This window comes from Ornithodoros turicata, chromosome 2 (genome assembly GCF_037126465.1).
Source record: "Ornithodoros turicata isolate Travis chromosome 2, ASM3712646v1, whole genome shotgun sequence".
NCBI classification, from domain to species: Eukaryota; Metazoa; Arthropoda; class Arachnida; order Ixodida; family Argasidae; genus Ornithodoros; species Ornithodoros turicata.
Genome location: NC_088202.1, coordinates 5,221,994 through 5,232,549, shown reverse-complemented (window position 1 = coordinate 5,232,549; position 10,556 = coordinate 5,221,994). Strand labels below are relative to the sequence as shown.

Below are 10,556 nucleotides of genomic sequence, written 5' to 3'. Positions count from 1 at the left end.
GCCAAATCGGACGACATTCTCCGCATTCTCCTCAGATTATAATCGTCAGTTGAAGTTAATTTTGCTTTTTCTTGGCTTGGTTTGGAATTGAATCGAGTTGTGCTGGTAGGATAACGTCTGTGATATCGCTAAGCACAGGTCTTCCTCACACTGCTGGGATATATAGGAGGTTGTTAGGACGGAGATTACCGGCGCTGCTCGCAAGTCCATCGTGTGCGGTTTAGGAATGATTTGTAGAAACAGCAGGTATGTACACGTTGAACTTGAGTCCATCTTTACAATTACATTTGTAGAGTATGCAAATAGAACATTGATTCATGGTGTGCTTCCAAATTGTTATTCAGCGTTGTTGGCAGTTTTAAATGTGTTCGTGGGGCTAGTGTTGTCATTTGTATTTCAGCACCGAGTGTGATACATGAATGGAAGACAGATGTTGAGCAAAGGTCCAGCCTGTACACACTATATTTACGCTTCTTTTCTTTCATAATTATCTCTTCGAATTTATCTTTTGCGTTTGTTCACTTTTATGCACGCGTAGTCGCAAAGAAAAGAGACAAAATGGACGTCGGAACGACGCGGCTTCCTGCAAGGTTGGAATGCCTTTCAACAAATAGGACGGTCAGTTAATTTTCCCCGTTGTTCACGATAGGGAGCATGGAAAAATCCAACAGTATACTAAAGAAGTCTTAGGCGTGTCAATTTTTTCGGCAGTTATGTTCTTGTGTCCTTATTTATGAATATTTTGAGGGAATTATTCTTATTTGTGCAAGAAAAACAGCAGAAGCAACACATATTTAATAACAATTAAAAATGTAGTTGCGTTTAATTAGTATCTTCCCGGTACGTTAAATAAACGTTGTCAGTAAGCTGTAATTGTTGCACTTTTGAGCATAAATGCTTTGCTCATAAATGCTTTCCTCATAAATGCTTTGAGGGCGCAGCGTAGCTTCAGTTTCCCTTGAGCCGTAAAAAAAAAAAAAACAAATCAATGAATCAATCAACAGAAGTCCTCTCCGCCTTTATATGTTTGCCATCTTCAGTCCCCTTATTTTGATGTGATGCCATTGAACATTGAAGTCACTGTGATGTCTCCACCAGTGCTATGATGTCCACATTGAAATATTGAAATTTGACTGCACATGAGCAAGAAGAAAATTATACCTTTTGTCTTTTTCAGGCCTGAACATCAGTAGGCAACACACAGAAGGCATGAACATCCTCATATGTGAATAAACCATTATATTCACAACATTTCATTTGCTTGCATGCTGCATACTTAGCTATGCTCAAGCAGACATGTCGTTGCAACGTCGGAATGCCAGGGGGAAGACGTTGGTGTAACACCAGAACAACGTTAGAACAGGCGTAGGAACAGCATAGGGGCGAATGTTGCTCAAATGTCGGAACACTGCTGGCCACATTATATTGGAACAATGTGTGGGCATACATTGCACTAACGTTGGAACATTGTGGGATCAGATGTTGCTGTAACGTCGGAGCAGTGTCAGTGCAAACATGGGACCAACATATAGGAGCGGACGTTGCTCAAATATCTGAACACTGCTGGGCAGATAATATTGGAACACTGTGTGGGCATACATCGTACTAACGTTGGGACATTGTTGGAGCAGGTGTGATCTAACGTCGGAGCAGTGTCAGCGCAAACGTGGGACCAGCATATCGGGGCAGATGTTGCTCAAATGTCGGGATACTGCTGGGCAGATCATATCTGAACAGTGTTTGGGCGTACACTGCACTAACGTTGGAACACTGTTGCTCAAATATCTGAACACTGCTGGGCAGATAATATTGGAACACTGTGTGGGCATACATCGTACTAACGTTGGGACATTGTTGGAACAGATGTTGCTGTAACGTCGGAGCAGTGTCAGCGCAAAATTGGGGGCATTATAGGGGCAGATGTTGCCCACAGTCGGAACAATGTTAGGGCAGACGTGGGACCAACGTTGGAAACCTAAAATATTGTCATAATTCCAGCGTCGAGCCGCATACGTTGTAAGGATGTGGTTGTTACGTCAGAAGAAACATTGCTTACCAATGTAGATGCACCATTAAAGGAGGCGACATTCCCACACTGTTCCAATGTTGGAATCCCTCGTTACTCCAACATTGAAGAGTGGAAAAGACAACGTCAGTCCAACGCTGATGCAACATTTCGTGTTACTTGGGATAAGTATCGATGAATCACTAAGTGTCGACGCGACCATTTTCCTGGCATATTTTTCCCTGGGAGTGTTCCGAACGGTAAAACAGAGGTTCCGAAAGCGTCCGAAGTAAAAGTTAGGAGTTTCATTTATTTGACGAGCGTATGCAAATAAGCCGCTCACTGCTCAGTTCTTGTCCGATATTTCAGGGATGATCACTAAAATGAAAGCTTTCCGATAGGGCCACCTGCAGCTGGGGGACATTCCAGAAACATTTAACATGTATTTATTCAAGTTGTAGGTACAGTTTTATAACGTGGGTGACCTAAGCCTCTAAGGCTTGTGGGTCACACCAGTCAGTCAGCAGCGAAACTCAATGTTATACAAACATAACAAGAAAGAAAATCTAAAAATAGTCACATCACTTAGTAACCGAAATTATAAAGATGTCAACAGCAATCGCTTTATCTGTTTAAAGGCCTTACGTCTGGATGATGCAACCAAAAATTGGTTAGGTATGGCATTGGGAATATAAAACATCCTGTGACATCTCCCATAATTGGTTCGAACACGGGGCTCTTGATATATAGGCAATAAACTTCTTTGCGACCTTTTCCGAACAATTACTTTTTAATAATCCGTACTATAGAAATGCCTGGTTATTACAGTATACCGAAAGAGATTACGAAGCGAAAGAATAGTGAAATTGGCATTTACACCGGACGTACCGTAAACAATGTTTTGAGAGATGCCTTTAAGAATCTTGTCGATATTTGCTACCCACGTTCTAGGGGCACTTCCATAGAGTGTAATGCCATACATCAAAATACTTTCACCTAATGTCATGTACACCATTTTCCTAATATACGGAGAAGAACAACTTCTCATTCTAAACAAATACAATGACATAAGCAGAACCTTTTTACGCATGTAAAGGACATGTGTAGACCAGTTATGATGTTGGTCAAAAAACATACCCAGGTACTTCATACTTGGCGAAAACATTAACGGTTTACAAACACATTGGTTGCAACTCTCATCATGCATAAATATTGGAAATACATCTCCCTTCTTGTGTGGGCTTCCAAAACACACTAGATTGGTCTTGCTTTCGTTTACGAAAATTTTGTTGCCTCTATACCATTTCATAATCTTAATAATGTCTGATTGAATATCACGCGCCGCCTCCTCAAACGTCTCGCTTACGATTATAAGGGCCGTATCATCTGCGTACTGGAAGATCTTGCTATGCAAACCGATCCGACTAATATCATTCACATATACATTAAAAATCAAAGGCCCAAGTATTGAACCCTGCGGAACACCAGTGTTAACCCGAGTCAATGTACTTTGAAAGCCACACACAGACGCCAGCTGTTGCCTATCTGATAAATAATTTGAAAAAAAAATGAGAGAAAAGGTCCTCTAAAGCCTAGTTTTTCCAATTTATATAACAGTATTGAATAATTAACTGTATCAAACGCCTTCGTCAAATCTAAACACAACGCAGTGGCAATCTTGCCATCATCAAGAGCAGATGAAACTATATCATTAAAATCCTGTAGTGCATTTATGGTGCTTATACCTTCCATAAAACCATACTGTGTCGGAGCAAACAAACTGTGTGTCAAAAGGAACTGCATTGCAATCCGTGCAACATATTTGTCTATAATCTTTGCAAGTACAGACAGTATCGATATAGAACTGTAATTGGTACAAACATTCTTTTTTCCCTTTTTGTACAGCGGTCTAACTATTGCAGTTTTTAATTCTTTTGGCATTATCCCGCTGCCCAGACAACCATTACAAATTGCAAGTATGACAGATTTCAAAATATCGATGTGACACACAATGTCTCTGGGTCTGACACCATCGAAACCTGCTGACGTATAGCAATCTGTTTTTTTTTTTTTTTTTTTGACAATGTCATAGAGATCAATTTCGCTCATCTCTGGTAAATACGCAGATTCACAGCTATATTTACCAAAGTAGTCAAATCTCCCAGTATCACGTGCAACTAGGTTGCTGCATGTGGCACCAAATGAAACATTGAACTGTTCAGCAAGATTGGAATTAGCGGGTTTACCAAAGTTCGCTTCTATTGTCCTGTCTATACTTTGTGGTGGAGATCGCATTAAACGTTGATTGATGAGGTTCCAACTCTCCTTATTAGCCTTTGCTCTATCAAACCGCTCTAGAAAATATTTCCTTTTAGCCTGTCTAATCATAGTAGTTACCTTCCTTATCATGATTTTATACTTTTCCTTCAAGTCCGTATTATTTTTATATTTTCTACATTTTTGCCATAGGGCATCATTTTGTTTCAAATGCCATATGATTGTAGAATTGACCCATGGAGTATTCGCCTTCTTCCTTCTAACTGTAACGCGTTTTTTTACTGTGTATATATTTCATTCAAGTGACACACAAACCACTGGTATAGCATAACGTGGTCTCTACCATCAAGTAAGCTCTTCCAGTCGAAAGCTTTAATCAACTCATCCACCTTTTTATTATCAAGAGTTCTTCTGACATCCTCTAGTGGGCTTCCACTTACATTATCATTCAGTACCACCAGACGTACAAAATAGTGATCTGCGACTTCTGTTGGATCACAGCTCCTTTATATTGTAGCTACTCATTCTAACGTTTATATGGTCAATACACGATTGAGTTAATCTACCAGATAAAAATTCCTCTCCAGTGAAGTCTTTAATGACTTGTTCCAAACCATATGTAGATAACATTGTGGAGTAATCCGCAACACCGTGCTTATTTGGACATAACAAATCTAGGTTGACATCTCCCAGCATAATGACATTGTTATCGCTATTAAAATTACGAAGGTCATTACCCATTTCAACTAAAAACAGGGGAATGCTTGTGTTGGGGGGCCTATATACCGCTACAACGTATACCGTAATCGACTGTTTTGAACATCGAAAAATCATTACTTCAGGGCTGGTAAACATACAAGGGACCTCCTCTGTTAGCCAGTCCACATACAAAGCACATACGTCCTCCACCCTTTCTGTTTGCTCTAGACATTGTCAACCTTTGAAACATGGGAATATTACATACATTGGTAGGGGTATTAGCTACTGTTAAACATAGCACATCCATGTTAGCCATATTCCCTAAGCATACAAGTAAGGTGTCCCAATGCTTCGGTACACTACGGATGTTCACATGCAGCAGTTTTAAAACCAAGCCACATGACACTAAGCTTTTCTTCCAAGTGTCAACTGTGAAGAAACGGGTATCTTCTGGAGCACCCATTGGGAATTTACTCATTCACAGTCAACTTATCCAGATCAGATTCACTATCTACTTTTAGGGCCCTTTCATTTTCTTTCTTACGAACATATGCCATACCATTACGGTGCCACACACACTTCAAAGCCTTTGCCTTGATTCTGGTCAGACTGAAGAATTTCCTGTTGGCTTCAGTCATGTTTTCTTGAACATATATCCGCTCAGTATCCGTTTCTACTTCTCTCAGTCTGCGTTTCATTTTTAGCCATTCTTCAGCATCCTTTCTGTTAATAAACCTTACAATCACAGGTGCTGCGAACCCTACTCTTGAGGGCACTCGATGTATGGCTTCTATGCTATCGGCCGTCAGACGTTTAACATTAACCTTCTGAGCTATCTCGTTAACCTTTTCCATGATATTTTTATTTTCAGTTTGTAGCACCCCATGTAACTCAATGTTATTACGTCTTGTGTACTGTTCCAGGCGATTGAGTTCAGATCTTAACTTCTGAACACCCCCAGCTGTGTTTTTCTCCTCAATATGCGATACTCTTGATATTAAGCTTTTGATTTCTTTCTTCTGTTCATCTATCTACAAAGTAGGACGTCGTACTTCTCAGACATCAATTCAATTGACAATTCAATGTTGGAGACTGTCTCCTTCATGCTCAGTAAACCCTCAACTTGTTCTTTGATGGGCATTAAGTTGGAGAGCATCTGGGGAATAGACGCTAGTTGGTCCTGTACACATTGATCTCCGTCTTCCTTTGACTTGTCATTACTTGTTGGACCTGATTTTGTCCGTCTTGTTACAGTCCTACACGTTAGACACTTCCACACATTCTTGATAGAGGCTTTCTGAAAGGCGGATTCCGAAACGCCGGAACAACCTCCTAGATGACACGTCTGTCCACATTCTATACACTGTATGCTCAGATTATTATTCGGTAGTTGCTTATAGCAAGCTAGGCAAATATTTTCGTTTCCACTAGTTGCCATTTTACAACTAGAGTGTGTATCCAGGTCGAAGGCACATTACATAACAACAGGAATTTAACACATAGCAGTGTAATAACGGTGTGAATTGACAATGCGGTTTGATTACAGTGGGCAGTCAGCGGCAAAGATCGCTCTACGAGATATAATTACAGCATCTCACCTGAACAAAGAAAACAATATGAGTGCGCTGTAGCAAGGTTCGCCGCTGACTGCAGTTGTTGCCCTCGCTGTCTTGGCTTTTAAACTGTTAGGGGGCGGTGTCTGTTGCTGTATCGCCGCTCCGTGTGCTTCTGATACGCCGTAACCCGCGTTGGTGATAGCTGCCAGAGGCGATGCGGCTTCTCGACAAGCAACAGGTTTCCTTCCGTAGCTGAACAAAGAAAAGAATATCAGTGCGCTGTAGCAAGGTTCGCCGCTGACTGTGAGAACACCCGGAAAACGCCCGGCGGCTCTCGTCACTTCCCTTTCACATTTCTTTATCTACCCTTCTACACCCAGTACAAGAATTTGTTTATATTGCAGATCGGCTATCCACACACTTCTCGTCTGAAAAATATGGTGTAAAATTAAGACGTACACATTTATCGGCCTCCAAACCCTCCGAAATCGCTCCTAACTGTCGTCCAAAACTTCATGTCACAGTTCATTAGGTAACATACACTCTTAACACTGTACCTTCTAAAATCCCGATTTATAAGGTACATTTTTGCAAAAATGTACCCTATATTTTATAGGGTACGAGCTGTATTGTCTCATAAGCCATTCATCATACACAATGATCTCATAAGGTACATTCTACAGAGGGTACTGAATATATAAGGTATGACATGCACCAGGTACGCAGTTTATAAGGTATGGCGAGTATAAGGTATATGTTACATGCGGTACGGCAAACATAAGGTACGGTAAATATCAGGTTTACGTCTTATCAGGTACGCAGAATATCCGTTACGACTTCTATCAGGTATGCGCCGTAGAAGGTACGCCAAACACAAGGTACGGTAAATATCAGGTACACGTCTTATCAGGTACGCAGAATATCCGTTACGACTCCTATCAGGTATGCGTTTCATAAGGTACGCCAAACATAAGGTACGGTAAATATCGCGTACACGTCTGATCAGGTACGCAGTATATCCGTTACGACTCCTATCAGGTATGCGTTTTATAAGGTACGCGTCGTACACTGTAAGAAAATATTCCGTTTCAAAACTGGACCGAATGCTGCTATCCGTTGATGCCAGCCAAGTCCCCGTAGTCTTCCGTTACGGCTCTGATGGTAGACGGCGAATGTACAGGAATGCACCCGTAACTGAGAAAAACGGTGTTGAGTCTGTTGTGAACTGCCAACGGCTACCACTCAGTAAATAGTACATCATCACGGCTGAAGTGCCGTTTGGGCAAGGTACTGCTATATATCAGTAAGTATAGGAAACTGTACTCGTGATGTGCCTCTTCATTACGGCAGCAATTCACTAATTATAATGACGGGGCCCTGTGCAGTAATGAAACGATGATTCCGCTTTAAAACAGGGATATATGCTGTCGACCATGATGCTAGCTGGTTTCCTGTTGTTTTCCTTTACAGTCCTTATGATCAATGCGAGATGTCCAGTGATTTTGTTTCATTGTTAATTGTTCAATTCGCATGTTTTGTGTGTCCAGAGAGGATAGCTTTTCAATAATAACCCTTTATTTTGGAAATTACTGAAAAGACTACAAATAACTTGTGCATGACTTTGGTGGTGGAACATTTGACCGCTATGTATCACATGAGCTGAAAAGAAAAGAAAGTATTACTGAGCCTCCTTAGTCATAATACTTCCACAACAAATTTAATTATTTGATGAATAAAGAAATGTAATATGCTCGTAGGAAGCATTTAAAACTTACATGTTCCCACTTCTTGCTTCTGCGGCCCTCATTGCCTCACGCATTTATGTATGTAGCCCTCTTGATTTTTTTATGCCTGCTGGCTCCCTTCGTTCTCAATGATACCAACCAGGTGCCTAAAATCACAACCAATTAATAAAATTTCCTTATGAGTATTTAAAATAATTGCATGAAATATTCTTAGTTTCACATGGTGTAATGATCAGGACAATCACTTCATTTCTCTACCAACTATTCCAAATAAGTTTATGAAGAACACTACACGTCCACCACTGCAAGTGGCACAACAAATTTCTGAGCACATAGATAGGATTTTTTTTTTTTCATCCGTGAAACATGCTTATGAGCATAGTTCAGCATGGCACGGACACCACCATATGTGAAGCATATGAATGTCTCTGAAAGGTTAGCAGTTGATATGGCCTCTGCAATACGTATGTGTTACATCGCCTGCTGTATTTACTGCAATATGTACCGTACCAGCCGAGTAAATATGTAGTATAATATAAGGAGGGTTCTTGCAGAAAATCTAAGCTAGAGCACCATCTAAACTTCCAAACCAGTTTTTTGTTGCTCTACTACATCACGTGAGTTTCAAAATGCTATATTTTACCAGTATGTGATATGCTCTCCTACAACATTTCAATGCATGTCACAACATTTTTTTTATATCTGCTGTACTCTATCCAGGTAAGGCATGCAAACAGATAAATATATCTGTGAAAAAATATCAGGAGTGCCTCCCACCTTCAATGGATATGCAGGGTCATGACGCTTCCATGTGTGCCACTTCCTGTCGTTGAGAGGGAAGCAGAACATTGTCTGCTTCCAATGCATCAAGTACTGTCTTGCTGAGGCTCTCCCAAGGGTAATAAATTCGTGAGGGCAGAGGCATTTGTGGGATTGGTGAAGGTGCACTCACACATGTTGACTGATCTAAACAGGAAAGCAAAACAAAAAATGGCCCCAAGCAAGAGGGCAAAGTGGCATCTGGAGATGTATGCACTATACCTTGTTTCCATAGTCCATTTTTAACAATGAAAATGTCATAGAGGCATTTCTCAGCACCAGCAACCATAGAGCGAAGTGATAACTCATCCATTAAATACACCTAGAAAGAAATAACTGGTGCAATTGAAGCTCATACGGGCGTTATAAACGTTGTAACAAAAGTGGCATACCTGAATGTTGCCCTCCTGACAAATTCCATGACCCACAGCAACTCTGATTAGCTCCTCAAGACATGTTACTGACACAAAGTTTTTCGTTTTGTGATCTCTACTCCTGATCTTCAGAAACGTCTAGTAAACAAGAAAGAAAGAGAAAAAGAAGCAGCATTGAGCAAGCTCTGAAAACCACACATTTATAGCAACAACTGTAGCATGCACAGGGAAAGATATGTACCTCTCATATGGAACTTTCTGTGTCAGAAAACGAAGTTATTAAGCAAAACCGGAAGTAGCGTATATATTTTGCAAAGATTTGGTTAAACAGACTGTATATACCTCCATAATCATGGCTGAGCAGCGATATTCTGAGGGAGACAACAACAGAGTTTATTACTTCATAAGCTGAATATGGATGACTGTCCATTAACTCTGAGGGTCGCACACAACAATATACACTTGTCTCTGAGTTTCAAGATGGTATAGCCTGAGGTCTGGTAGAAAGCTTGATGGTGTTATGCGAAAAAGAAAAATTGGCATCACCTCAGGGCCAGTTTCCACAAAGATGTGTACCGGTTTCCCATAGCGCAGGTTGTACTCGTCTCTGGATACCACAAGATAGTGTCCTGTTGTATGTTGAGTGCCAAGAATAGTGATTGTCGAAGCACACAAGAAGGGACTGTCAACTCACAGTGCACGATGCATCTGTGATGAGGTGATGTTTTCAGCGTGCAATATCTGCAACAGATTTCAATGGAAAGTATAACAGGCAATATCGGAATGATGTATCCACTTTGGAGATTGGTACACTTTCAGGTGAACATTCCACAACAGAGGAATTCCGTTTACTCCAGCCCCAAGGGGGGGAAATAGAGTCACAACATTTACCAATTTTTTGTGCGAGGTCACAGCAAAACACAAATTATTGCAGTAGCCTCCCCCTGCACGACTGAACGTTGGGCAACTCTTTACGTTTCTGCTCATGATCTACATACAGTGACACACACAGACACTGCTTTCCTGCTGTTGCACACCGTTGCTGAGACGCGTATGCACGAAACAATTTTTGCAACCATGC

General features: G+C 40.9%; 2 long non-coding RNA genes across 2 annotated transcripts; one reads left to right on the top strand and one right to left on the bottom strand.

The window, feature by feature from the left end:
• Positions 1-1,251, top strand: LOC135383023 (uncharacterized). Its single transcript, XR_010419619.1, has 2 exons — positions 1-246; positions 1,178-1,251. It is a non-coding gene; the product is annotated as an uncharacterized LOC135383023 (long non-coding RNA).
• A 7,073-nt stretch (positions 1,252-8,324) lies between these two features.
• Positions 8,325-9,406, bottom strand: LOC135383022 (uncharacterized). The gene is made up of 3 exons (XR_010419618.1): positions 9,324-9,406; positions 9,060-9,248; positions 8,325-8,428 (listed from the first exon to the last, which is right to left on the bottom strand). It is a non-coding gene; the product is annotated as an uncharacterized LOC135383022 (long non-coding RNA).
• Positions 9,407-10,556: the final 1,150 nt, after the last annotated feature.